This window comes from Meriones unguiculatus, chromosome 5, assembly GCF_030254825.1.
Source record: "Meriones unguiculatus strain TT.TT164.6M chromosome 5, Bangor_MerUng_6.1, whole genome shotgun sequence".
NCBI classification, from domain to species: domain Eukaryota; kingdom Metazoa; phylum Chordata; class Mammalia; order Rodentia; family Muridae; genus Meriones; species Meriones unguiculatus.
The window spans coordinates 90,969,142-90,994,808 of record NC_083353.1 but is presented as its reverse complement, the minus strand read 5'-3'; the positions used below and the strand labels follow the sequence as shown (position 1 = coordinate 90,994,808).

General features: G+C 45.0%; 1 protein-coding gene across 7 annotated transcripts in view; it reads left to right on the top strand.

Annotated features, from left to right (window-relative positions):
* The window catches only part of Foxp1 (forkhead box P1), a 587,261-nt gene that overhangs the window by 59,514 nt on the left and 502,080 nt on the right, over positions 1-25,667 (top strand). The window lies entirely within an intron of this gene.

The following is a 25,667-nucleotide window of genomic DNA, read 5'->3' as shown; positions in this document are numbered from 1 at the left end:
TATTTCCCATCTTTGGCTTTGTCTGTTTCTCTTCTTAAGCACAGTTTACCCTGTGCAATATGAATATTACAAAAAGAAAAAAACCCCAAACCCTCCATATTGGACGTGCCAACGTGGACAGACGAGCCCAGGGACCCTTGTCTCTGCGGCTGGACTGCTGCCCACTGCCTCTGAGCTCTGCTGCCAGTGTCTCTCTGGGAGCCCTTGCCAGGTCTGAGGCTTTGCTTGCAGTTGCTGGTGTGTAGAGTCTGGGATGTTTGTGGGTGGCTGTTTTGTGTTTTGGTTTTGTTATCTGCTCTTTGTAGTAGTAACTCTGGCACCATTTCTCCGTGCTCAGATGTTTTACGGCTCTCAAGAAAAGAGATTTGAAAATCTACCAAGTCAGAGGGATCTGTAAGAAGCTGGATGCCTTGGAGGCAAGGCTGAACATTTTTTGGGCCACCACTGAAGTGTTAAAACAACTTCAGGGCCCTTGCACATGTTGATCCCTCCATCGAGAAGCCAGTAGGGGCAAGTGAATAACCTCATGCTCTCGTTGCGGGACAAATGTCAGCTCACTATGTAGCCTGTCTTGTGTCTACCAATGAAATCAGAAAGCTCAAATTCAAAACATGAAAAGTTTAATCTTGATTATTATGTTTTGGAAAGTTAGTAAAAACCAAGTTATCCAGCCTGGCCCAAGCTTCTCTGGAATATGGTTTGTTCTCCAGCTATGGCCCAGAATAGGACTCCTGTCACCCCTGTCCCACTTGTTCTAGTTTCTAACATAGGCTGCCCACTTCCCAGGAGCCTTTGCGGTTGACTGTTGTCCTGTTACATTCATGTTTTAGTTGTGTGTGTGTGTGTGTGTGTATGTGTGGGCCAGAAGACAGCCTCCATTGTTATTCTCAGATGCCAACCACCTATTTTTGTTTTTCTTTTCATTTGTTTGTTTGTTTGTTTTTGAGACAGGATCTCTGGCCTGGAACTCACCAAGTAGATGAGGCTGGCTGGCCAGTGAGCCCAAGGGATCTTCCTAGGTCAAGTATCCAGCACTGGAATTAGTGTGGGCTGCCACACCCCTTTTTCTTTTTACATGGGTGCTGGGGAATCTAACTCAGGTCCTTGCCCTTCTTCACGTGGCAGGCATGGAGCCCTCGGAGCTGTCTGCCCACTCCTCCTGTGAAGCTTCTGTTGTCCCCACACTGTAGGTCCTTTGCAACGTGCCTGCCCTTGGTCCAGGCACACAGTAGTAGTTTAAGGGATGGCTGGAGTCGGGAGGGAACAGATTCTCATTTTTTTCACCTGGCTGTTTTTCTTCTGTAATTTGCATATGTGCTGCTTGGAGTGGGTGGCAGCGACTCAGGTCATCCTTTTGTTCTCAGATGGCAACTGTCACCGTTGATTATGCCTTATGACTTTACCTGAGTTGCTTCAGAGGGGGAAAAAAAAACTACATGTCATAGAAATTTCAATTGACTTGTCAATGTCACCCTGTTTTGGCTCCCAGAGGCTGAGTGGAGCCGGAAGACCGACAGGTTTCTGATACACACTGTTCTCAGCATTTGGGGAGGCCTGACTCACTCAGGCCCTTGCTAGAACATTTTCGATCGGAAGTTGTTTTCTCCAGGGCTGTCTCACACTGACGTTTTCTAGGGCAGCTGCAATAGTATTCTGTTGCTATGCTGGAAAAAGTGGGGGGGGGGAAGCACCTCCTTTTTTTTTTCTTTGTAAAGATACCCTCAAAGTTAACCTCAGTGACAGAAGAGAACGCTTCCCGAGGAGCGGCTGAGAAGTCCGGATAGAATTCTGTAAAAGTTCCTGCGGAGTTGCCCAAGATGGGCTTCCCTTTGCTGGAATGAGAGCATTCGGTGGGGTCAGCCAGCCTCACACTGAGAAGTCACTGTGAACACATGCGAGGAAATGGATATATGCTTTTTGAAAATGCGAACTCCTTTCCCTCATCGGAAAGGAATGTAAAAGTCATCATTTTTCAAAAAGGTGTAGAAATTGATGAGACAACCAGGAGTCTAAGTGGCTTATTGGTGGGCCAGGAAAGAATGTGTTCTGTGTTTCAGATACTCATAATATGATGAAATGCCCAAGGTGATCGTACGGTGTTAATTGGAGAGCTGGGGAGGGGGGGAGGGACTCTGCCTTTTCCTCTTTTTTTTACTTTATTCTCTGTACAACCTTATTGAGGTCTATTGCTAAATCCAAAGGTTGTCTGATCACCCACTTAGCACTCAATTGGAACGCTGTCACAGGAATGCTTTGGCACCTGTTTGCATCTTTGTGGAAAGCCACGCATTTGACAGGATCTGGCAGCCACAATAATGGGAAGGCATTTTGGTCTCCTCCTCCTTCTCATGACAATGGGGCTGGTCAGCTCTGTTCCATGGATTGGGCCTAAATCAGTGTCTCCTGGTTTAAAGTATTTGTTTCAGCATTACATTCTTGGTTTTACATGGTAGGAACCAGGCCTTGAATGTGTCCCTGGAGGTATGCAGAGACTGATTTCATAAGTCCTTATGTATGAAGTTACCCTAGCTGAGGCGTCATAACGTACAGATTGTGTTCATGGAGCCAAAGCTAGTCCTGTTAAAGAACTGTGGCAAACTCAGGACAGAGGGATGAGGGAGTGAGCCGAGAAGGGTGCTTTTCGCAAAGGTATGTGCTTTTCCTTTGAACCTGATGGAGTGAGTCATCAGAGGGGTTGAGGAAGGGTACCGAGATTTGGCCTTCAATGTAGGAGGTTTAAGGAGACTAGAGGCAGTGTGTCTTTAGCATGCAAATAAAGTTTTAAGCATGTTGTCTAAGCCTGGAAGACCCTTCTGAGATGGCATATAATGAGAAATCTCATTGTGAGCAGCTGTGCGTTAGCTGTGTTTTCTACTGCGTGGGCATTGCAGCCAGCATGCTCAAGCTGTAGCCAGTACAATAGCCCTGTATATTTTTTGTCCTTGTCTTCTTTTTCTTCTTCCTACTTTGTCTCCTCCTCCGCCTACTCTTTTTTTTTTTTTTTTTTTTTTTTAGACAGGGTTTCTCTGTGTAGCCCTGGCTGTCCTGGAACTCACTCACTCTGTAGGCCAGGCTGGTCTTCAACTCACAGAGATCTGCCTGCCTCTGCCTCCTAAGTGCTGGGATTAAAGTTGTGCACCACCACTGCCTGGCTTTAAATGGTCATTGTTGTTTGTTTATTTGTTTGTTTGTTTTTCTTAATGTGTGTCCCTAGTTGCTTTCATGGAGTCTGACATTTCTCAGAGGTGCAAGAAGTGTTTGTAGAGCTGACTGCAAGGTCAGAGAGGAACGGAGGTTGTCGGTTAGGGTCAGGCTAGCTGCGGTAACGAACCCACACCTGTTAAACGTGGTTACTCCTAAATGGCAGGGCCTGTCTTGTGTGCATTGGTTCCGGCCCTTCTCCTTCCACCTTGTGACCACCGCAGAGAACCACGTGAATGATTTTGTGGACAAACCTCGGAAGTAGTACATGCCAGTAGGTACACCCCTTTAATCAGGTAAAAGGTGTTGAGATCAGGGCCCACAAATGTGAACTTACACTCCTGTGGAGCTAGACTACAGTTGGCTGGAGAACAGGCATGGAATTTTTTTATGTTTTTTTTGTTTGTTTGTTTGTTTTTTGCATGGTCTCACCATGTAGCTCTGTTTGGACTACAACTCACTATGTAGACCAGGCTGGCCTCTAACTTGTACAGAGTTCTAGGTTTAATGGCTTGTACTGCTATGCCCAGCTATGTATTTTTATCTTCCCCGCTCTTTCATCTGAGCAGATAGCAAGAGAATGAAGTGTTTCGTTGTTATTTTTGGCTTTTATTTTTCTTCAAGATAGGATTTCTCTGTGTAGCCCTGGCTGCCCTGGAACTCACTCTGTAGACCGGGCTGGTCTTGAACTAACTCAGAGATCTGCCCGCCTCTGCCTCCTGAGTGCTGGGATTAAAGATTTGCATTACCACCACATAATGGAGAGGGAAGGCTCTCTCCATTGATTAACATTGAGTTTTCCAACCCGAAGGAGAATTCTGTTTGCCTGACAAGGGGAGAAATGAGTCCAGGAGTTTTCTTGCTGCTGGAGGTCTGATGAGATCAGTGTGTCCAGCTGGCTCTTGCTCTGCATTCAGTCATGCTTAGATCAGTGCAAAAGACACTGCAGGGCTCTGGGCTGATGAAATGGCACAGAAGGTAAAGGTGGAGGCTGCCAAGCCTGGCAACCCAAGTTCAGTCCTCAGGACCCACATAGTAGAAGGAGGGAACTGTCACACACACACACACACACACACACACACACACACACACACTGCCTAAAAAGGCAGAATTCTCACTGGCTTACCTGAATTTTTCTGGGTAGAGTTTGTATCTCAGGAGTGTTGACATACTGTTTATAAATAGCTAGTAGAATAGTGGGCTGAAAAGTTGGAAGCTTTCACTGTCTCTGCCATGATCCCTGTGTGTTTTTAAGATAGAGCAGGGAGCGCCACTTGAACTTGAGAGCGTCAGTGGTGAGCAGGTGGAGGGAAATCTGGAGAGATGGTTTTCATGATCTATGTGTGTGTGTGTGTTGCTCATGCATATATGAATGTGTGGTTACATGTGCATGTGTGTGCGTGTAGGCATGTATGTGGAGGCCAGTGTGAAGGTCCAGCGTTGATGTTGGATGTCCTCACAATCTCTCCACTTTATTTCTTGCAGTGGGGTATCTTAACAGAACTCAGAGCTCACTGGCCAGCTGGCCAGATGGAACTGGGCATTCCTCATCTCTCCTAGGATTATAGGAAACCTCGGGAACTGCACAGCTTTTACACGGGTCCCAGGGATCTGAATTTGGATCATCACGCGTTTGAAAACGCTCTATGTATTGAGCCAGCTCCCCAGACTGGAATGAATGTTTTTAGCTTTGCAAGAACTCAGTGAGTTTGTTTCTTCGTCTTACAGTGGATGACACTGGGTCTGGAATGGCGAAGGAGCTTGTCTGTGACAATGTAACTAAGGTGAAACAGTCAGAATTTGAACCAGGGACCTATGAAGCCAGTACACAGCAAATGAGAGTAGTTCTGCTGATGTGAACTTTCTTTCTCTCTCCTTCCTTCCTTCCTTCCTTCCTTCCTTCCTTCCTTCCTTCCTTCCTTCCTTCCTCCCTCCCTCCCTCCCTCCCTCCCTCCCTCCCCCCCCCTCCCTTCCTTCCTTCCTTCCTTTGTTTATTTTTATTTTACGTGCACTGGTGTTTTGCTTGCATGTATGTCTGAAAGTGCCAGATCTCCTGGAATTGGAGCTACAGAGAGTTGTAAGCTATCATTTGGCTGCTGGGAATTGAACCTGGGTCCTCTGGTAGAGCATCCAGTGTTCTTAATCACTAAGCCATCCGAGCTCAGTATTCCTGGAAGACTGGGTGTGTTCTGGGTGAAACATTTCTGTTTGATTGGCCAAGTTGCTCTGGCAGTAGCAAGGTCAGTATCTTCTCATCGAAATTTGTAAAATCTGTAATTGCCCTGACAGTTAATAAAGTGGCATAAAGTAGCACTTGATAATATAATAACTGTTGCCAGTTTGCCTACTAAACCCAGGAAACCCCTGGGCGATGGTAGATCTATTCTTGCATTTTTACTTACGTAGCTCATGTCACACATAACAAGACAGCATTTTCATCATTTGAAAGCATGTGGTTGTTACCTTCCCTTTGCTTTGAATCTGTGTGGACTCTGGCTTGTAGCTACATTGTGACTGCCTTCTGGTTTTGCATACATATCTCTGCTCCCATGCCTCCCCCCCCCCCCTTTTTTTTTTTTGGTTGATCACCCTCACTGTAGTTTAATATTTTTGGCCAATGTAAGGAATATGATTTTGGTCCTCTTTGACTCCCTGAAGCTGTGGATTCAAGAATTGGTCATTTTCTCTGGATCCACTAGTGTGCCTGGTTGCACATAGAAAGAAACCAGGAAGCCATGTTTCTGTCGAACCAGTAACTGGAAGCTTTTTGGATTTCCCTGGGCATGGGGTTTGAGTGGGGTAGGGTGGAACAAAGCCTTCACACCAGCTCTGACAGGCCAATTGTTTGGGGTACAGGGTAACAAACAAGGGTGCTTGTTCTATATTTGTTAAGTGACTTTGGGTAGGTGCTTGTTCCATATTCGTTAAGCCACTCTGGGTAGGAGCTTGTTCCGTATTTGTTAAGTGACTTTGGGTTGGTGCTTTTTCCATATTTGTTTAATTTTCTTTCAATATAATTTCAGATATATACAGAATTTTTAGAAATGTGACACAGAAGTTGTTATTCTTTGTAGTCAGATTTACCTTCACTTATCACTCTATCTTCTTCCTATCTTTTCCCTGCTTTCTGTCCCATGTTCTCAAGTACAGGCAGTCAAACACAATTTGCATCTCAAAATACCTTCACTGTACATGTGTGATCACCTCCTGTCTTATCTAGAGCAAATCAAGAGATCTAAAGGCAGCCAAAGACTAGTGTCAGACTTTCTCAGGCTCTCAGCAAAGACTTGGGGAGCTGCTCTTTTTGTCCGTCCAGGATCCAAGTGGGGTCCTGTATCATATTCAGTTTCTGTGTCTCTTAAAAGTTCATCTTCAGTGAACATCATTTCAGTAGTCGAAAATCTGTAGAACTTCAGCTGAACAACACTGACCACTTTTTCTAGGTCTCCGACAAAATAGCTTTTAATAAAAGCTATTTATTACTGTCTTTGTTTAAATGGTGGCATGGTAGATCAGCCTAGAGGAGCCATTGTCTTGTCTTTACCTGGATTCTAAGGAGTGAACTCAGGTCTCCAGGTTTGTATGGCAAGTGCCTTGACCAGCAAAAAAATGTCTCACAGGTCCACAAAATAATCTTTAAATGTCAGCAACATGGCCTTCTAGCCCCCCTTCGCTTTCCTAAGACTATGCTAATTTCTTCGCTGCCTTGTTTTATTGTTTTACCAGTTTCCTTGGTAATCTGTCTCTGGTCCTTAATGCGTTACTAACAGAAATATTTTCCCCTGTGTGGAAGCAGAAGTGAGCTAGCTAGAACTCACAGTAAGTTTGCTCTCTGACCACTGTTAGATCCCTCTGTTACTTTCTTTCCTCTTCTGCCCACGCAGTACAGAAACCTCTTTTCCCTCCTCCACCCTCCCTAGCCTTATTTTAATTTCACAATGGGACTTTGCAGCAGCGTTAGATTGGTTCTGGTGCAGGCATTTTGATGACCCCTGTCTCCAATCATTACAGTAACTAATAAAAGCTAGAAAATGACTCTTACCCCGTGAGTCTGATTCCAGTGAGGCCCAGCGAGCTCAGCTGTATAAATATGCAGTATGGTTTTTGCTGTGTAAATTTTGATCAAAGGGAAATGTGTATAGCATTTAGTTGAACGTTTCTTTTTAAATTTAATCACTTCTGAATGTAAAACAATAAGCAGAAATAAAGTGGCATCGGCAACGTGAAGCTACGATTCAAAATCAGCGAGGCTCCCTGTTACATTCTGTAGGGAGTGCTGGAGCCGAAAGTGTGGGACAGATGCCGTGAGATCTACGCCTATATTTCCACAGTTGTGGTGCAATTATGAGTGTATCAAGAAGTGCTAGCTTTTCCTGGGGTAACAGGGGGATAAGACAATACATCATCCTAAAGCGTCCAAACTAAAATTTCTGAGTTAACATAAAACTTGAGAGCTGTTGTCATGATTATGTATACGTTATTGAATTTAAAAAATTTTAGAGAAATTTTTCTTTTTCTTTGGAGATTGCTGTGAGTCCTACTCATTTTCATTATTTATGTAGCAGTTTTCTGAAAACACAAAACAAAACAAAACAACAAAACAAAGCAAAGCAAAACAAAACAAAACTGGAACTGTGCTTTTGCTGTGTTTGGGCTGGGTGTCTTGCAAGCCAAGTAGAAGAACATTTTAGAAGATGGATGTAGTAGACTGTGATGCTGTAAGAAAATTCCCGAGAGTAGGTAATCTATAAACACCAAAAATGCATTTTTCACTAGTCTGGAGGCAGGAGTCCATATTAAGGCACCTACTGGTTGGTTGATAAGGCCCTTGTCTGTCTGCCTCAACGTATTTAATTTATGTGTGTGAGTGTTGGCCTGTATGTACATATGTCCGCTGTGTATGTGTGTTTGGTATTCAAGGACACCAGAAGAGAGCATCAGAGTCCCTGGAGCTGGAGTTATAAATGCTTGTGAACTGATAGGTAGGTACAGGGAACTGATTCAGGGTCCACTGCAAGAGCAGCAAGAGCTTTTAACTGCTGAGCATCTCTCCAACCCCTGTTCTCACCTGCTGAGGTGACACCAGGAAGTTGGCATCTTCTTCAGGGCAAGAATACAGAGCAGAAAGGGATAGACCAGAGAAAAGAAGGCCTTCTCTTTTCCATCTGTTAAATTTGTTTCACTGGGGAGGACTGCCATTTTGTCATAATCCCATCTTTTTGGTCTCATGGATATACTGCGGGCTGCCTAGGAACACATTGTAGTTGAAGATGACCTTGAACTTCAGAGCCTCCTGACTCCACTTCCCAAAAGCTGAGATCACAGGTCTGCACCACTATGCTTGGTTTGCAAGGTGCTCTTTAAAGACCCTGGGGCTTTTCGCATGTGAAATGAAGGTGTTCTAGTTTATACATTTAGGAGTGGACTTTTGAAAGTTTCCGTCGTGCACAGGGAGATAAGTGAAGACAGAGAGCAGGCATTTCTTCACTCAGCACACACCTAGCACCCTCACCATCGGTCTAAGAGCTAGGGAAGGAGAAAAGTAGGGAGAGAAGAGATGTATACATGGATATTTGAGTGTGTGTATATGTGTGTGTGCTGGGGCCAGAGGAGGATATTGAGTGTCCTGCTCTAGCCCTCTTTGTGTTCCCTTTTTGTTTAGTTTTGGTTTTTTTTGAGACAGATTCTCTGTGTAACAGCCCTGGCTGTCCTGAAATTCACTACGTAGATCAGGCTGGCCTTGAACTCACAGAGATCTGCGTGCCTCTGTCTCCTGAGTGCGAGGATTAGAGGCATGCACTGCTGCTGTGCTGCCATCACCTGGCCCTGGCCCCTAACTGAGATTTTTTTATGGTCACTTTGTTGGAAACAGAGTGTAACTAGGGATACCATTCTCTTCTCCTGTGGAGGTATGATGGAGTTAGAAATGGCAGCTTTGGAGTAAGATGAGGCTTAATGACATTTGGATAGTTATGTAGAGAATAAATAACGAATAAAGACAGGATTTGAGAGAAAGCTTGCAGTCTGTATTGACACACCAGCATTTAGAGGGCAAGAAGAACAGAGTGGCCATAGACTATGATTGGGAAGGAAGTGGGTGGAGCCCGTGTTATGGAGCTAGGTTGAGATTGAGGTCCTGTAAGACCCAAGGTAGGTAGACACCCAGGCCTGGGGTCAGAATGCTTGGTTAATTGCTGCTGAGGAGGTTGTTTTTCCACCTCTGACCCCCAGGCTATTTCAGGAGTGTGTGTGGCTGTTGGAACTCTCCCTTCTTAGGATAGGCATTGTGGAGCTCTTAAAGCTGAAGTCTTCTTGCTGCTGGCCTTTAGCTCCTAAGCTTTATGGGCTGGGGCACACAGGAAACTCCTTCTCTGTTTTAGATGGAAACCAGCATTCAGTCATAATAGAAAAGGGTCCATTCCATTCTTTCCAGCATCCTTTCTGCCCTATGAGGCAACAGCTGTCTACAGTTTGAATAAGCATTTGAAAATGGATAATCCAGCATTTTTGTTCTTTTCTGGTGTATGTGTGTGTGTGTTCATTTATGCACACACATTTGTGTGTGGGTCTGCATGCTTCTGGAGGCTACAAGTCAACCCTAGGTATCGTTTGTTTTTTTTTTGTTTTTTTTTTTTGTTTTTTTTAGATACTGTCTACCTAGTTGTTGCTATTTACTGAGGCAAGGTCTATAACTGGCCTGGAACTTGCTACATAGTTGAGAGGCTGGCTACTGGTGAGACCCTAGGATCCACCATCTCTTGGTATCCTTGTAATACCAAGACATGGCATCATACCCACTTTTCCACAAAAGTTCTAGAGATAGACTCAAACCCTCATGTAAAGTTGCAAGGGCCTTACTAACAGACTCTGTTCTGCAACCCCTCCATTCTTTCACCCATTGTTTATCAAGCAGACAGAGTTGAATTGTATTCTTAAAGTAGAGTTGTTCTGTTGACCCCTGTCTTAAATGGGTGCTTCTGGAATGCTTCACACATAGAGCCATTTATACTGTTCAGGAACTTCTCTCAGTGGGTTCCTGAACACTGCGGTTAGGTCATGGCAGCAGAAAAGAAGGGGCGCTGGGTTTGAGGCTGGGCTTTCTTGCTCTCCTACTCCAGGGAGGGTTAGGATCTAGCTTCTTAGCCTCCTACTCGCTTGCAGAACATTTCTGCTCTTGGATCTTTTCCTGAAATGGGGTGTGGGTGGGGTTTTATGTCCTTAGCCAACACAAGAGGCAATTGTGGGGCGAGGTGTGGGCCCCACACACAGGGAAGACCTTAGGCTCTGCATCTTACCTCGGAGGCACCACTGGGAGGCATTGTAGCACAGTGTGATCTTCCTCTGGAGTCTCTGTGACCTTAAGTAGGTGGTTTGCCATCCCCGTGCCTCAGTGCTTGCTTCTGAAGCTTGTGTGCCTACACAGCAGTGTCAGCATGTGGAGCCAAGTGAGAATTCAGGTGTCAAGGACTTCACGCTGCCTTTGATACAAGAAGTTAATGCCGAAGAAATGACAGGTGTCATTCCCCCTATGAGCCATCTCAACTGCCATCTGAGGCCAAAGCTGGCTTTATTAAGTAGCTTAATTAGGTTTCCAAAAACAATGTGCTAATTGGATTATTACATTGTCCTGCATTTATGCCTCTAATATTCATGCATGGCTTTCAGATCTATACTTGTATCTGTCTGTGTAACTTTGTTTTAAAAGTCTGTGGGATTATAGTTTGTAATCATGGAATCTGGTTAAAAATACCCCCCCAATCTATCTTTGTAAGTGATCAGATAGGCAATCCAGATGAAAAAATCACTTACAAATGGAAGTTAAGAGGAAACAGAGGAACCTAATAGAATGTTAAAACAGGGCCAGCAGCAGAGTACATTAAAAACAGAAGCCAAAACAACAGCAACAATAACAAAAAAAAAAACAAAAACAAGGGCCTAGAAAATTAGCTCAGGGGTTAAGAGCACTGACTGCTCTTCTGAAAGATCCAGGTTCAAATCCCAGAACCCATATGAGAGTTCATAGCTTTCTATAATTCCAGTTCCAGGGGATCGTACATACATGGGGGGCAAAACACAAATGTAAACTTAAAAAGAAAAGATATTTAAAAAACAAACAAATGAACAAACAAGGAAACAAATCTTGATGTATGTGCTTCTGTGTGGTGATTATGGATGTATTTGTGTCGTGATGTATCTGTGGAAGTCAGCCAACGACTTTGGGCGTTGATCTCTGCCTTTTGCCTTGTCTGAGACAGGGTCTCATGTTGCCTCAGCGTGTGCCAGGCTGGGTGAGGTGTCTCCTCTCCTCTCACATAGGAGTGTGGGTGGGGCAGTTACAGAGCCGCACTGTGGTGCCTGGCTTTTGTATGAGTCCCTGGAATCCATACTTGCAGGTTAAGTACTTTACCAACTGAACTATTATCTCTCTGGTCCCAGAGCCCATGTTTTTATAGCCTGAGTTGACACTGGCATTGCCTTGGATTGTTTGGGGTTACATGGCACAGACTAAGCCGTTTTGGGGTGGGAATAAATATTTTTTTGATTAATGCTACAACTTGTAGACTTGTAATCAGGAGCAGCTTATCAGCAGCTTTTCAAACTCTGGACATTCCACACGGGTGCCCCATGGAGGAAATAGAGCGCTCCGTGAATGCTTTCACAGTTGAATTCCGCACACATGAATTATGACAAGCGAGCTGGCTGAACTGTGGTTTGTTGTGTCTGCTCTGGTTCCTACTTTTAAAGTTGTAGTTGCATTTGGTCATTTGAAGCTTATTTTCACAGTCTGGCCAAGCCAGCGGGGTCCCAGGGCTCTGCAGGGGACACATTCGCCTGCCTGTAAGTTGGAGTGCTCAGTAGATAAGCATTTCAAGACAGCATTGCATCATACAAAAGAACTTATGGGCTTATTTAACATACACTATTTGACTTAATTTAGATATTTAATGGAAAGAAAAGCCTTTTATTATCACCGAAGGAAAGAACTGCCAAACATTGGGAGGCTTGGTGGAAATATTACAGCGGATGCACAGGCTGCAAATGTATTTCCACAGCTTACATAATGGGGTGTTTAATAATGGTTGTTTCTTTGAATTTAGCACGCATATATCAGACATTTGCACTTTGTAAATTATATGCTGTGGTTCAAGAAACTTCATTTATTAAAAATTGGTTTTAATGAAGAATGTACTGACTTAAAAAAAAATGACCTTCACCTTTGATTTATGTTTATCTCACCAGCCCAGATTCAGAGGCCTTGCCGGGAATACTTTCCTGCCCTGCCTTAGTGTAAACACAAATATGAGCACCAGCTGGGTCTCCAGACCTGACTGGCCACAGCACTCGTTGGTGGTTATTTTGTTTGGTAGGCGTCAGCTCCCTCTGCAGATCTGGGGCTAGTATGAGTGGGGTGGGCATCTTACCATGCTTCCAGCCTACACATGGAAGTCTGTGAGGAGGCCCTAACCTCTTGTACCTGCGTGTCCCCATTCGCACTGAACGCTGGTAAATAGCACAGGGTGGTGCTCTCCATTTGTACACCCAGAGTTGGGGAGATGGGATTAGTTGAGGTTCCTGGGGCTCACTGGCCAGCAGCAACTGAATTGCAGCAACTGGCCGACTGAATTGGAGACATACAGGTTAGTGACGAGATCGTGTCTCAAAAAAATAATCAGACAGATGGACTTGGCATCTTATTTGACAGACACTGTTTGACTTTAGATGTACCAAGGTGCAGGAGGCTTTTTTATTGTCACCAAAGGAAAGAACCACCAAACGCTGAGAGGTTGACCTGAAATATTATAGCAGATAGGCATTGTGCAAATATTTCATTTGGGTAGCAGCTGAGGAAGATGAGCCAGGAGCTTGACCTCTGGCTTCCATAAATACATAAACAAGAGGATAAAATGTGACCCTCAGGGTAGACTCTGATCCGGTGTGACACACAGAGAGGAGACCATGCCATGACGTGAAAGACCCCTTGTGTGTATAATTCAAAGAGAGAAGCCTCAGGGAAGCTCATACTTGGCAATGCCTTGGTCTTAGAGTTGGAGCCTCTAGAACGATGAGAGCAAATTAGGGCGCTCACAGGGCACATGTCGGTTCAAAAATCTGATTCCGGAAGCTTAACTGTGGAGAGGATGGCAAGGGAACAGTTCCAGGGAGAAACTCCAGTGGAGACTGAGTGTGCACGTGGAGGGAGAGCCGTGTTGTCATGCAGGGAAGGGATGGAGACCAGGACTGGGAACTTGTGGGCTCTATGTAGTGCTGAGGAGAGTGTGTGCATGATCTGTCTGTTGTCGCTATGGTCCTGAGGGGTAAAAAGCCCTCCATTGGTTCTTCTGTCAAGTGGTTGGAGAGACTTAGGTAAGCGGGGTCAGTGGCACCCAGAATGTCGAGAGCCAGCCTGGTGAAGGAGCAGGTTCACTACACTTGTGAAGCCAAGTGTAGTACCATATGTCTATTCAGACTGTTTCTTCGGCTGTTGAAGTTTGGGTTGAGGAAGATGGGGCCCCTGGAACTAATCATGTGTGCAAGCAAGGCACGCTATTTTGGAACCTTATTTGAGTCTCATCTCTAGAGAAGGGTTTTCAGCCTGATGAAGGAGTGACAAATAAGAATTTCTAAAGCCAGTGAGTGACTGCTGAATGCCTCACTCACGGGTACATGTTGGTCCTGACGGCAGTCCTAGGCAGCTTCCACTTCGAGTTCTCCCACACAACCTCTGAAGATGTTTGTACCCATAACTAGTTTGTAGAGGGACCCCAGCCAGAGGGCAGCATGCCTTCCTCCCGGACTTGACCAACAGCTCCATCCTACAGGGGGAAAGAAGGAAGTCTCCTGACATTTCCTTGTGTGTGTGTGTGTGTGTGTGTGTGTGTGTGTGTGTGTCCGTAAGAAGGGTCTCTCATATTTGCTGCGAGCTTGCCAAGTGGGCTAGGCTAGATGGTCATGCCAAGCAGGCTAGACTGGATGGCCAGCGAGCCCCAGGGATCCACTTGGCTCCGCTTTTTCAGGGGTGACATTATAAGTGTGTGCAACCACGCCCAGATTTTTATGTAGGCTTTGGGAATCAAATTCAGGTCTTATGCTTGCAAGGCAAACACTTCAGCAGCTGAGCTGTTTCCCCAGCCTCAGTTAATAACAGACAGAAAACATTGCCCTTCTTTCCTCTCACTGCTAAAGTGATTTATAATAAATGTAAAAAAAAAAAAAATTAAATGAAAGCAAAGTAAAAGTAAGTAAATGTATCTATGGCTTTACCTCCAGAAAGACTCGCTAGCTTGTCTTTTTTCCTTTTTTTTTTTTTTCCTGGCTGCTTTTCTCATTCTTTTATTTTTTTCCTACCTAGGAAAATATGTAGCTATGAGTACACAGATATCTTCATGAGGGGCAACAGGTAACAGGACAACAAGCGTTTTGCCTGAGACTTGGATTTAAACTCCAGTTGTCCCTTACTGACTTTAGATACGTTTTTTTCTCTGTTTCTGTTTTCTACCTTTGAAGTGGAGCTGATAAACCTTATTTCCAGGGGTTCTGGGATAGCCTGCATAACTGGCTCATTTGTAGCTGTCACTGTACAGTAGATACATAAACCATTAATTTGAGAAGAGTAAATTTTGTAGTACCCTTTCATGCCTTAGCAGCATATCATTCATCAAGTAATTTGGGGCATAGGCATGATTTAAGGGGGGTGGGTTGTCATAGGTCCTTCTAAATCTTTGTTTATTTTGCAATGCTTTTGTGTTTCATTCTCATAATGAATCATAATTTATTTGGTTTTAGTTGACATGTTTCTTGGATTTTATGTACTATAGATAATGTTGTGATGTATCCCTTTGTAACCTTGCACTGAATTTTCCCGTAGTGACCACTATTTTATTAGGATCCATTTTGAGGGCCGAACAGTAATGAATGGTTTTCTGTCCACTGAAGCAGCACTAAATTACCCTTTAGATAGCTGCCTACTTCTGCTTGGGAAACCTAGCTGTCATTTTACATTGATGGCACAAAATAAAACAGGCATATTAGGATACATAAAATAATTGTATCAGAAAAAGCAAAACAAAACAAATAAGTAAGCAAACAGACAAACACAGCAACTCTTTGATTTGAGTAAGAGAAAAAAGTCGGGGATGATGACGTTCACCTCATTGTGTGGTCCAGGCAGGCAGAGGTAGCTGTCAGGTATAGAGCCCATCCATGCAGGCCCTGGGCTCAGTCACTGGCACTGCCTTCTTCCTCCTTTACTGTCTTTTTAAAAAAGGTTTATTCAATTTTATATCATGCGATTGTGTGTGCGTGAGTGTGTGTAAAACAGTACGGGCTTTCTGTGTCTGCCCCAGCTTTGACCAGTGACACATAGACTTACATTTATTTATAACAGCTTTAGGCCTTAGCTTACTGCTTCTCCCAACTAGCATTTATAACTTGTGTTAACCCATTTATATTAATCTATGTTTTGCCATGTGGTCACCTCTCCTGAGTTTCACAGGTCTGACTTTCTCCGTGTCTCAGAGGTGATTCTTTTGAGCCTCTTTCTTTCCCAGGGTTCCTGACTTTCTTGAAATCCTCCCTGTTCTCTCCTGCCTTTGCTGTAGGCTGTTTAGCTCTGTATTCAGCCAGTCAGAAAGTGATGAAGGACAATGTTTACATAACATCGAGACTGGTGCTGCTTAACAGTACCGAAGTCCAGACTGTATGCAGCTCTCTTTCTGCTGGTACAGAAATCGGTGTTTGAACACACAGTGCATACAGGCATCACTCCAACATGTGCGTCTATGCATTCCGTGCTTACAGATATGTACCGGAGCCGGAAGAGGATGTTAGAGGCCCTGGAACTGGACTTAGAGGACGTTTTGAGCTGTCCCTTGTGCTGCTGGGAGCTAAACTTATGTCCTCTGCAAGAGTAACATGTATTCTTAGCTGCTGAGCTGTCTCTCCAGTTCCTCAGTGTTGTTCTTTTTAGCCCGTTCCATTGCTCTTCCTGTTCCCTCTCCTGCTGCCCCATGCCTATCCTGTGTTTGGTGCCTGTACCCTAAAGGTTTGACTTTATTGGAAAGGCTTCCAGGTAGAAGTCATAATCTCATTCTTCTTCCTTTTTCGGACCGTGGTAGAACCCAGGGATTACCACATGCCGGGCAAGTTCTCAAGTCATAAGCTTTGACCCCCGACTCATCCTGTGATCTGGTAGACTCCGTGCAGAAAGACAAGGGGAGGAAGACAGGACAGTGGCCATGGTTGTTAGTCAGAAGGAAGAGAGACTCCTAAGGAGCCTGAGTGGTAGAAAGCATCCCCTTGCACCCCTGACCCGCCATCCATCCCCCTCTTCAGCCTTACTCTCAGAGGCATTGTCTCATGGTACACTGAGTAGCGTAAGAGGATCGGTTGACTCAGCTCCATCCTTTCTTGCTTCCCAGGATTTGCCTGACTCCAAGCTGGAAGCCAAGAGATTTTAGTCCGTGGGAGGCAATCTGGAGCTCTGAGTAGAATTATAGCCCAGCATTCCCATTTGACTCTGTCTTGGGAGCCTTTCCAAGCATACTCCCGTTTCCCGTCACGCTGGGGAAGAACAGCCCTCCATAGTATCCAGCGTTAGTAGTGGAGACCTGGGTTTCACGTGGCTGTGGCTTCGTCACTTGCTCATGTCTCCAGCCACATTCTTCCCATCTGTGAGATGATGATGTTGACGTTTGCTGTTCTTGTAAGCACAGGAAACAGCAAGGTGACAATCGTGAGAGTTCATGGAGTACCCTGAATGTAATGTAGTAAGTTTTCCTGTGTCCTTGTATTAGAACTGGTTGTTCTCTATGGAATAACTGGTCACCTACCTACTGTTTTGAATACCCTGGTAACACTCAGGCTGTTGATGACATGTCTTTTACCTCTTTAAGTCTATGACCCTTCCCTAAGTGATACTCACATACTACGCACGAGCCTTTCTGGCCTCCAGGGATGCAGAATGATGGATGACATGCTTCTGGCGTTAGGATGCCTGTTCTTTCTTTCTCAGTAGCACACAGGAATGGGCTAGGACTTTCCTTATCTCCTTACTGTTGTCTTATTTGTAGGATTTTCTGGAAGTTCTTCCCCAGTCACTTCATTACTCATGTACTTTCTCGGTTTTAGAGACCAAGGAAAATGATGTTGAGGCAGAAGGTCAGAAGACTGTCTAGGCTGGGAACTCTTTCCCAGTTGAGTCACCTGTCTGCGTAGATACTAAAGGCTGAAGCATGCCTGATGACTCGGCCCTGGTCAATGTTGCTCCAGCTTGAAATTTCATTTCTGCTTCTTTTAAAGTCATGGGAGCTCAGATTCTACTGGGGCCAGTTCCAAACCACTCCCAGGATGATATGCTTAGGATGATTTTCAGAATTAGAATTTTCAGAAGCATTTCCTCCCTTTTGAAACACATGTGACATGGTATTGTTAGAAAAAGATGGGTCCTAGTGTTGTCTGTATATTGTTAGAAAAAGATGGGTCCTAGTGTTGTCTGTATACTGAAGGGAAATCCAAGCTTGGAAAAGCTGTCTGACCTGTGGGAGGTCTCAGGGAGTTGTCAGCAAAGCTGAGACAGGAGACCTTTCTACTAATTTATCACATGACACATACTCTCCCCCAGGACACTATTTTTCATTTTTCATCTCTTCTATCTAGCTGAGGCACTATCCATGATGGGTTTCCTTTCTTGATAAGACCTGAGTGTTGGGTAATGGTGACCACCTCCACCCACTCTTGGCTTCTTCTAAACCCCTGTCTGGCGTTTCCTTATAGCATGCTGACACTCTGGAATGCGCATCTGCTTTGTGAGTTTGCATTCTTGCCTCTGGAGTCCTGCGCATGATTCTCTGCAATAGTGTCTCTTCCTTCTGCTGTCATCCTCTCACCATATATGTGTGCTGGAATAAAGCTCGGTAACTGAGGAAAAAATGGTGGTGTAATAGCTTTGCGGGCCTTAAAATTTTTATTGAATTTGTGTATGCATGTGTGCAGCTGTGCTTGAATGTGTATACACACGTGTGCATGAGGCCGGGAGTCGACATTAGGCATCCTCCTCAACCTCTCTATACCTTATCTGTTTAGAGGTCTCTCGCTGACCTTGGAGCCTACTGATTCAGGTAGACTAGTTAGCCAGCACATCCTAGGGATCCTCCTTTGTCCACTGGACACAACATTTTAGTATTCATTCATTCATTCATTCATTCATTCATTCACTTTTTTTATTTTTGGTTTTTCAAGACAGGGTTTCTCCGTGTATCCCTGGCTGTACTGGACTCACACTGTAGACCAGGCTGGCCTAGAACTCATAGAGATCTGTCTTCTTCTGTCTCCCAGAGTGCTGGGTTTACAGGTGTGCGTCACTGTGCCCAGGTCTGGACTCAGCATTTTAATTTCTGTTTGTTTGTTTGTTTTTCCAGTAGTATCTTATTTATTAGCACAGCTAGTTCGGTTCTTGTTCTTGTGCAGCAGAGAGTCTTGCTTACCCACAGCCTAGCTCAGGCCTTTGAATAAAAATACAAGTTCACTGCCCCCACGTGAAGCCGAAATAGTGTAATTTGTTTACCACCTTAAGCTGTTTACTACAGACTAGAAAATATGTTTTGAATTTTACAGTGTGAAAAACAAGTGTGCTAGCTATCAAAAAAAAGCTTTCCTTTCAAATAAACATGTTTAGAGAACAAGATAGAAAAACAAAATACTTTATCGTGATAAGCCTGGCTAATCAAATATGTTTATCACAGAAACCCTATAAAGGACCCAGATGGCAGCCAGCTCTCTGTTCACTTGCCTGTCATTTCAAGCTCTCTTGGCCCTCAGGGACAGGGACACCATCTTCCCTGCCAGCAGGCAACCAACCTTAGACAACCCTGCTGGTCTAGCTAAAACCCAGCTTGCCCTGGGAATGGGGGGAGGGGCTCACGCACTGTGTTGTTGAACTGGACCAGGAGTAGATAGGGAGTACTTGTGAAATTGAGCCTGAGCTGCCTGCGTTTTCCTTGTTGTTGTTTCGGTAGCCAGTCTCATAGTTTGGCTGCCAAGTAGGCTTGTGTGGATTCTTCCTGGCTCCTGCAGGACCTCCGGATGAGCTTCGCTTGTGAGGCCCTCTGTGCCCCGCACTGTTGTATAAGCTATGAATCATAATTACCTGTCTCACATCTACCTCATGAGGGAACTAAAAAGCCCAGATGGGAAACTGGAGAAAGGACAAGGGTTTCTCAGTAATGCACATGTGAGCTTTCAGGATCCCTGGTACCAGAACAAAGTCGTCGCTGATGCAACCCGAGATAGCAGCGGCCTGTTTCAGCTTTAGGGAGCTGGTTGGGGAGAAGGGACCCAGCTAGAAGTAGCTCAGTGGTGGGCTGCTAATCTAGTCAAGATTTCAGGGATTTTAAGGGTAGAACAAGCCTGTGAGACAGCCTCACACTTTGACCATGGCCTCAGATGTGGAAGGAATGGATGAGATTTTCATGAATGGATCTGTTCAGACAGATCTTTCACTGCCGTGACAAACACCCAAGAATATGAGGGTGAACAGCATAACAAACCCCTTCACACCCCCCTTCCCCTGGCAGACAGGAAGCAGAGCGCTGAGAGGTAGAGAGGGGTTTGGGAGAGTAGGGTGTTGCTCTGCCCCTTCTTCAGGAAAGAGTTTGACCTGGAGCTTCTAGCTCCGGGAGGGCTAGAGTTAAAAGAACCCCTATCCGCCCTTGCATTTCAGGGTGAATGTCCTGCACATTCTGTTTTGTGTGTGTGCACGGAAAAGAGAGACATAAACAAACCAGAAAGAGTCTGGTTAAGCCTCAGTGATCTAGAAAGGTAACTGCGGAGACATCATATTCTTCCTGTGGTCTAATTAATCTAGTGGGTTCACTTAGAGCCTTGTTTTTGAACATACATACCAGCGCATCCTCTGATGAGTTGAAAGAATTCTTCGTAGAGTTTAGAGGATTAGTTCATGGTAACTCAGTTGCCTCAAGTATCGGTGCTGTGACCCATCCGAGTAAATAAGACAGCAGTGTTCACCAGGGCGCTAGAACCTCGGGGACCTCTGCTTACTGCTTGTGTTGAGTGCACACCTGAGTTATTGTTGGCTGTCCTAAAAAAGAGCAGTATTATTTGTTCTTCTTCTCCAAGCGTTCTCAGTTGAGACAGATTGGCATTTTATTTATGAGCTGACAGCACTCCATTTGTCGCATTTTCTTCCCCTGCAGCCGAGGTGCTTTTTGAACTGGGTTCACTGTTGTCAGAAAGTTATTCACAGGAGTGGTGATGGAGCCTGCTCCGCCCACCTCTGTTCCCTTTCTATTTTGGTGCCATTTGCAACAAAGGAAGCGAAGTTAGTAAATTAGTGCAGGCTTGAAGCTCTCGCATGCTTACTTCACAGGTTGTGTAATGGTTTAGACATAGTGGGCTCACTTTTTGGAGCACCTGGGGACAGAAGGGAACTGTCCGAAACGGAGGAGGTGTCCTTGGTTAAGGGGCTTGAGGTCTACTCATTAATCCGATTTCCCTGTTTCAAAAATGCTCTCACTGGTTGGATTCTAGTTAAACATTTGGCTCATATGTGTATATGTATGTTTCTGTTACACGTGCAGAAAATTGTAGATTCTGTATTCGTAAACCAAGGGATATTTGGTGGGCAGCATACTGAGTGAGATTTTTGAGTCAAGGATTCCTGAAGAAAAATGGATGGTTTATATTTCTTATAAAGCCTGAAGGGACAAGGGCAGGTGGGTCCCAGCCTGTACGGGGGAGGCATAATTGGTATGGACTGCTAGGCAGGAATTGTGCACAGTCAAAATTGCAATGCCCAGTGAGGGCAGAGCCGTGGGAATGAATGTCCTGTCTTATTTTTTACACAGAGTTGTCACCTGCCTTTGGTTAAACCCAACTAGAACCGGGATGGAACCCTCTGGCCCCAGACCAGGTTGGGAAGCGTTCAGCAGAGAATCTGGAAAAAGCCAATAGAGAACCATCCCTGCATTTCCTTTGGGAAGCATGTTTGCGTAGTACCCTGCCATGCTTTCCCTGCTGAGCCTCTGAGAAGAGGTCCAAATGGAAAACACATCTCCTAATCTTCAGCAGGGCTAAATGAGGGGGTATCTGGCTTCACAGGAGAGATTCCCACCAGGAATACCAGTATCACTTGAGGACTTTCTAGAAATTCCTGGTCTCTATGTTAGATCGACCTCTTGAATGAACAACTAGGGCCTGTGCTGTAGAAAACTTCGTGTAGACCCTCTTGCTTGATCGAAATGGAAAACCACCCCTGGAGGCTTATGGACAGAGCCTCATTGGAATGTAAGCTTGGAAATGCCTCATGCATGAATTCACTGCTTGCAATTCTGCTGGCCCTCAGTACTCCCTTTCAGGATAGACTGTCTTCAGTAGAAATGGAATCCTGATTACATGCAGACCTTGGGGGAGGGGGGCAGTCACTCAGTGTAGCCGGTGCCTTTAATTTCCCACTTCTCCTCTCAGCCAGAGCCACGCAGGGGCAGGGCGGTTCCCGGGCAACCCAGGCTTTGGGAGGTTGTTTTTGAAAAATAGATGCAAACCCTGCCTGTGCTGTTGTTGTTTTCCCGGTGCCTGGCAGTGTTTGGTAAACAACTTGATTGCTGGGTCCTGGCCTCCAGGGAACCACAGCTGCTCTTCCCAGCTCCCTGCAGACTTTTGTACCAAGCAGTGATTGCTTCAGGGGAAAATAAACAGGGGAGAACAAAACAAGAAAACAACACTGTTGTTTTGTAGCTGCCTCTACCTGTTTTTCCCAGAGCTGTTTTGCAACCAAGTGCCCTGGGCTTTGGTTTGTTTGCTTTAAAAAAAAAACAAAAAAAACAAAAAAAACAAACCAAACCAGAAAAACAAAACAAGGCAGGCTCCTGTGGGCCATCCTTCTGTGTGGCTAGACAGTGGCCTTTGGAAGTAGCCACAGGACTTGCAAAGCCTTGGAAAGAAGCTGCTGACCAGTGCCAGGATGCATGCATTTTTAAATATGTAAATGGAAGAGGGAGAAAGCTTCATTCTTTCTAATGACCCCCAGGGTGGTAATCTGGCTTTTCAAATCTCTAGGAAAACAGATTGAATATGGCACAATTAATGTTTGAGCACTTCTAGGCTTTTTCTAAAATATTTTAATGGGCTTTTAATTTATTGCAGCTCTTGATTAGCAGGTTGGAGGCCTGTTACAGCTGACCTCCTGGGCTCAGGCCTTTTTGGGGCTCCAGGGGAGTGGAAGAGAACAATGCCATGATGATGCTTGCAGCCAAAACTGCCCAGGACTGAGCCCCTAGGGCCTTGGCCTGGAGTACTCTCAGAGAGAAATGCAGTGGGCCCCAGCTACCTGGGGTGTCTGGTAGAAATGCAGGTCTCTGAAACGTGATGGAGAAGGTCTGTGGGAAGGGAAGGGATCTGAGTCTGAAGCTGGTGCCTCAGTTTGAATGTGTTGCCTCTGGCCTCCGAGATTGTCATAACTAGAATGTGAAGAAAGAACAAAGGAGCTTGAGTGAGAAGTCTAGGACTCTGTGTGTGTGTGTGTGTGTGTGTGTGTGTGCACACGCGTGCATACATGTATACTTAAAATTTTTGAAACATGCACTTTGCTCTGTTATTGCATTTGCTTGTTTCCTCCAAGTCCCCCCATTGTTTTTGGCTCACCGCTCCATATTAAAATGAAGAACTGTCCTTCAAAATCATTTTCTTTTGGCTTGCCATTAATCTCTCAGACTGTCCTTATGAAGACATGATAAACTCCCTTTTGTCTGAAAGGCTCTCTCTTCACCTTCTGTTTTGAAAGATAGTTTTTCTGGGTATACAATTCTAGGTAGACAGCTTTTGCCTCTGGGCGGTGTTGTGGATAATTTATTTGGATATGTGTCTTTCTTCGGAGGCTGTATTTTTCATTTCTGGGGCTCAGAGCAGTTAAGTGTTTTAGTCAGTTACAGAGCTGAATGGAGACAGTTCCTATGTGTGGTGGATGCTCAACAAATCATCCCCAAACCAAAGGAATTGTCCCACAAACCACAGTGGAACTTGGTCCTTTTTTCTTTTTCTTTCTTTTTTTTTTTTTTTTTGGTATTCCGGGTTACTCTTCTGCATTTTAAGTGAAGCAAGTCAGAGTTGCTGAGTAGAGTCCTAGGCTGTGGCTTGACCCAAAGGTGGCTTGTCTGGAAAGCTGCCCCAGTTACTTAGGAAAGTAAAATCCCTTAGGCCGTTGTGCTCTGCCGGGCCCTTACTTACTGCCTAACCCCAGGCCCTTCAGTAGGGATTTGGACTTCTGGCCCAGCTTCTAATTCTTTCTGAAACTCACTGAAATCAGCTCCTCTAAAAAGGAATTAACTGACCAGAAACTTTCTGTGGTTAACTCCACCCCTCCTGTGTTCACTGGCACTACTACTCTGGGCTTCTGAACCGTTGTAGAACCAAAGACAAAAGAGTAACTTTAACCTTCCTTTGTTGCTGCTGCTGTTTCTGCTGCTTCTTCTTCATCCTTCTCCTCTTCCTCCTCCTCTTTTAACACATAAACTATTAAGGATATTAGGTGCTATCTTTGAACAATTCAAGAATTCTGCTGGAAGGAAATCTGACTTAGCGCACTTATCTGTGGCAGCGGGTGCTCTAGAAACCCCACTGTGTGTTGCTAGGTTGTTTCCCTAAAGGGTGAAGTGTCTTCCATGAGGTCTCACGGCCAAAACTCACCGAGCCAGCCTCCTTCAGAAGCCTGTGTCAGAAGGCGGTCTAATTTAGGATCTGAAACTTTGCGTTTGTGTAGTAGCTTGAGAAAGTATGCATTGCATTTTTCAGTGGCTTTACAGAGCCCGGTCAGTGAGATTCTCTGTGCCTCCGGATCTATATTAGATACCTTATAATACAACCCATTCTATTTTATTTTACGTGTATGGGCGTTTTGCCTCCACGTATATCTCTTACCACTTGCACTTTGGTGCCCACAAAGGCCAGAAGATGGTGTTGGACTCCCTGGAACTGTGGTAACAGATAATTGTGAGCTGCGAGACGGTGTTAAGAATCAAACACAGGCTCTAGGAAAGGGCAGCCAGTGCTCTTATCCTCTTAGCTTTCTCTCTCTGGCCCTACAACACAAGTTTTGTGAAATGGAACAATGACTGGAAAACCCTTCAGACGGTTTCTTCTATCTAGATGTCCATCAATGGCAGTTGTACTTTAGGAGATGCTCATTTACTAATTTTAATTTTCGAGTCATTTGTTGACTAAACATTTGGAGGCCTTTTTGCATGTGGCAGTGCTTCCCGGAGAGTTCTGAAGTGATGGACAATGCCTCTGTCTCATGGAGCTGATGAAAAATGCAGGTGTATCAATGAGGCAAGGGTTCAGAAATGATGCCAACAGTTCTTGAGGAAGCACGTAGGGCAACATGGTTGAGAATGTATTTGTAGGCGGCAGGCTTAAGCAGGTGGCAGCGCAGGCTCTTGTAGTGGCTTAGTCCCCTAATACTCAAGAGTTAAGAAAGAACCCATGGGGTCAGGAGTAGGCCAGTAGGGTTCCAGGGGACTGGACTTAACAAGGACACTGGACCTGAGGCTCCCTGGGAGGAAGCTCACTGGGTCTGCATCGGTTGTGGTGAGGAGCTGGATTGTTTGCTTGAGGTTGTATCAGGGAATTAGAGCAGATTATGTAGGGCTCTTTAGACTGTTCGGATTTTACCCAGAGAATGAGAGCCCTCTCTAACATATGACTTTTTCCTTTGTGGGATAGAGTCCATTGCTTTGGGGAACCTCCCTAAGTCTGGGAGATAATCTGAGGGACTCAAGGATATTTGTGGCAACTGGAGCACAGGCCTTGTTGTTTGGTTTTCGTGTGGTCTACTCTTGTAGTCACTGTATCTTCTGGTAGTTCAGTAGCAATGCAGTGTCAGGTGTACACCAGATGTCCTGAATTAGTCTTTTGAATCATAGTCCTACAGTCTGCATTTTGAACAGCTTTCAATGATTAACCCAAAGTTTGAGAATATTTGATCTGGAACACACTGGGAACAGAGTTTCTCTGGAGTTGGTGCTGTGGTCTGGGGAAGAAGGGAAGCCTTCTGTGGACACCCAGGAGATGCTGACTGCAACTGACTGCCAGTTCAACAGCACTAGGTCCTTGTGCCAGAGTGTAAGTCTGTCAAAACGCTTGCAACATGCTGCCCACAGCCCATCTTTGTTGTTAATGACAGTTGAACCTAAGAGTGATTCATGTCCTAAACCTCTTAATCATGATGTTTAAAGAAGAAGTTAGTAGTTCAAGTTCTTTAAAAATAAATATGTGTTATGATAGGGAGGCAAAGAACTCTAGAGGGAGGGAAGTAAGCTCTGGTTAATACCTGTATTTTCAGGTGACAGGACTAGACTCTCTAGCTCTCAAAAGGCTCTTTAGGGCCACACAGTTGAATAGTGACAATTCTGAGGCCAGACTTGAGGCTCCTCAATTCAGTGCGCTGTGGAATGTGG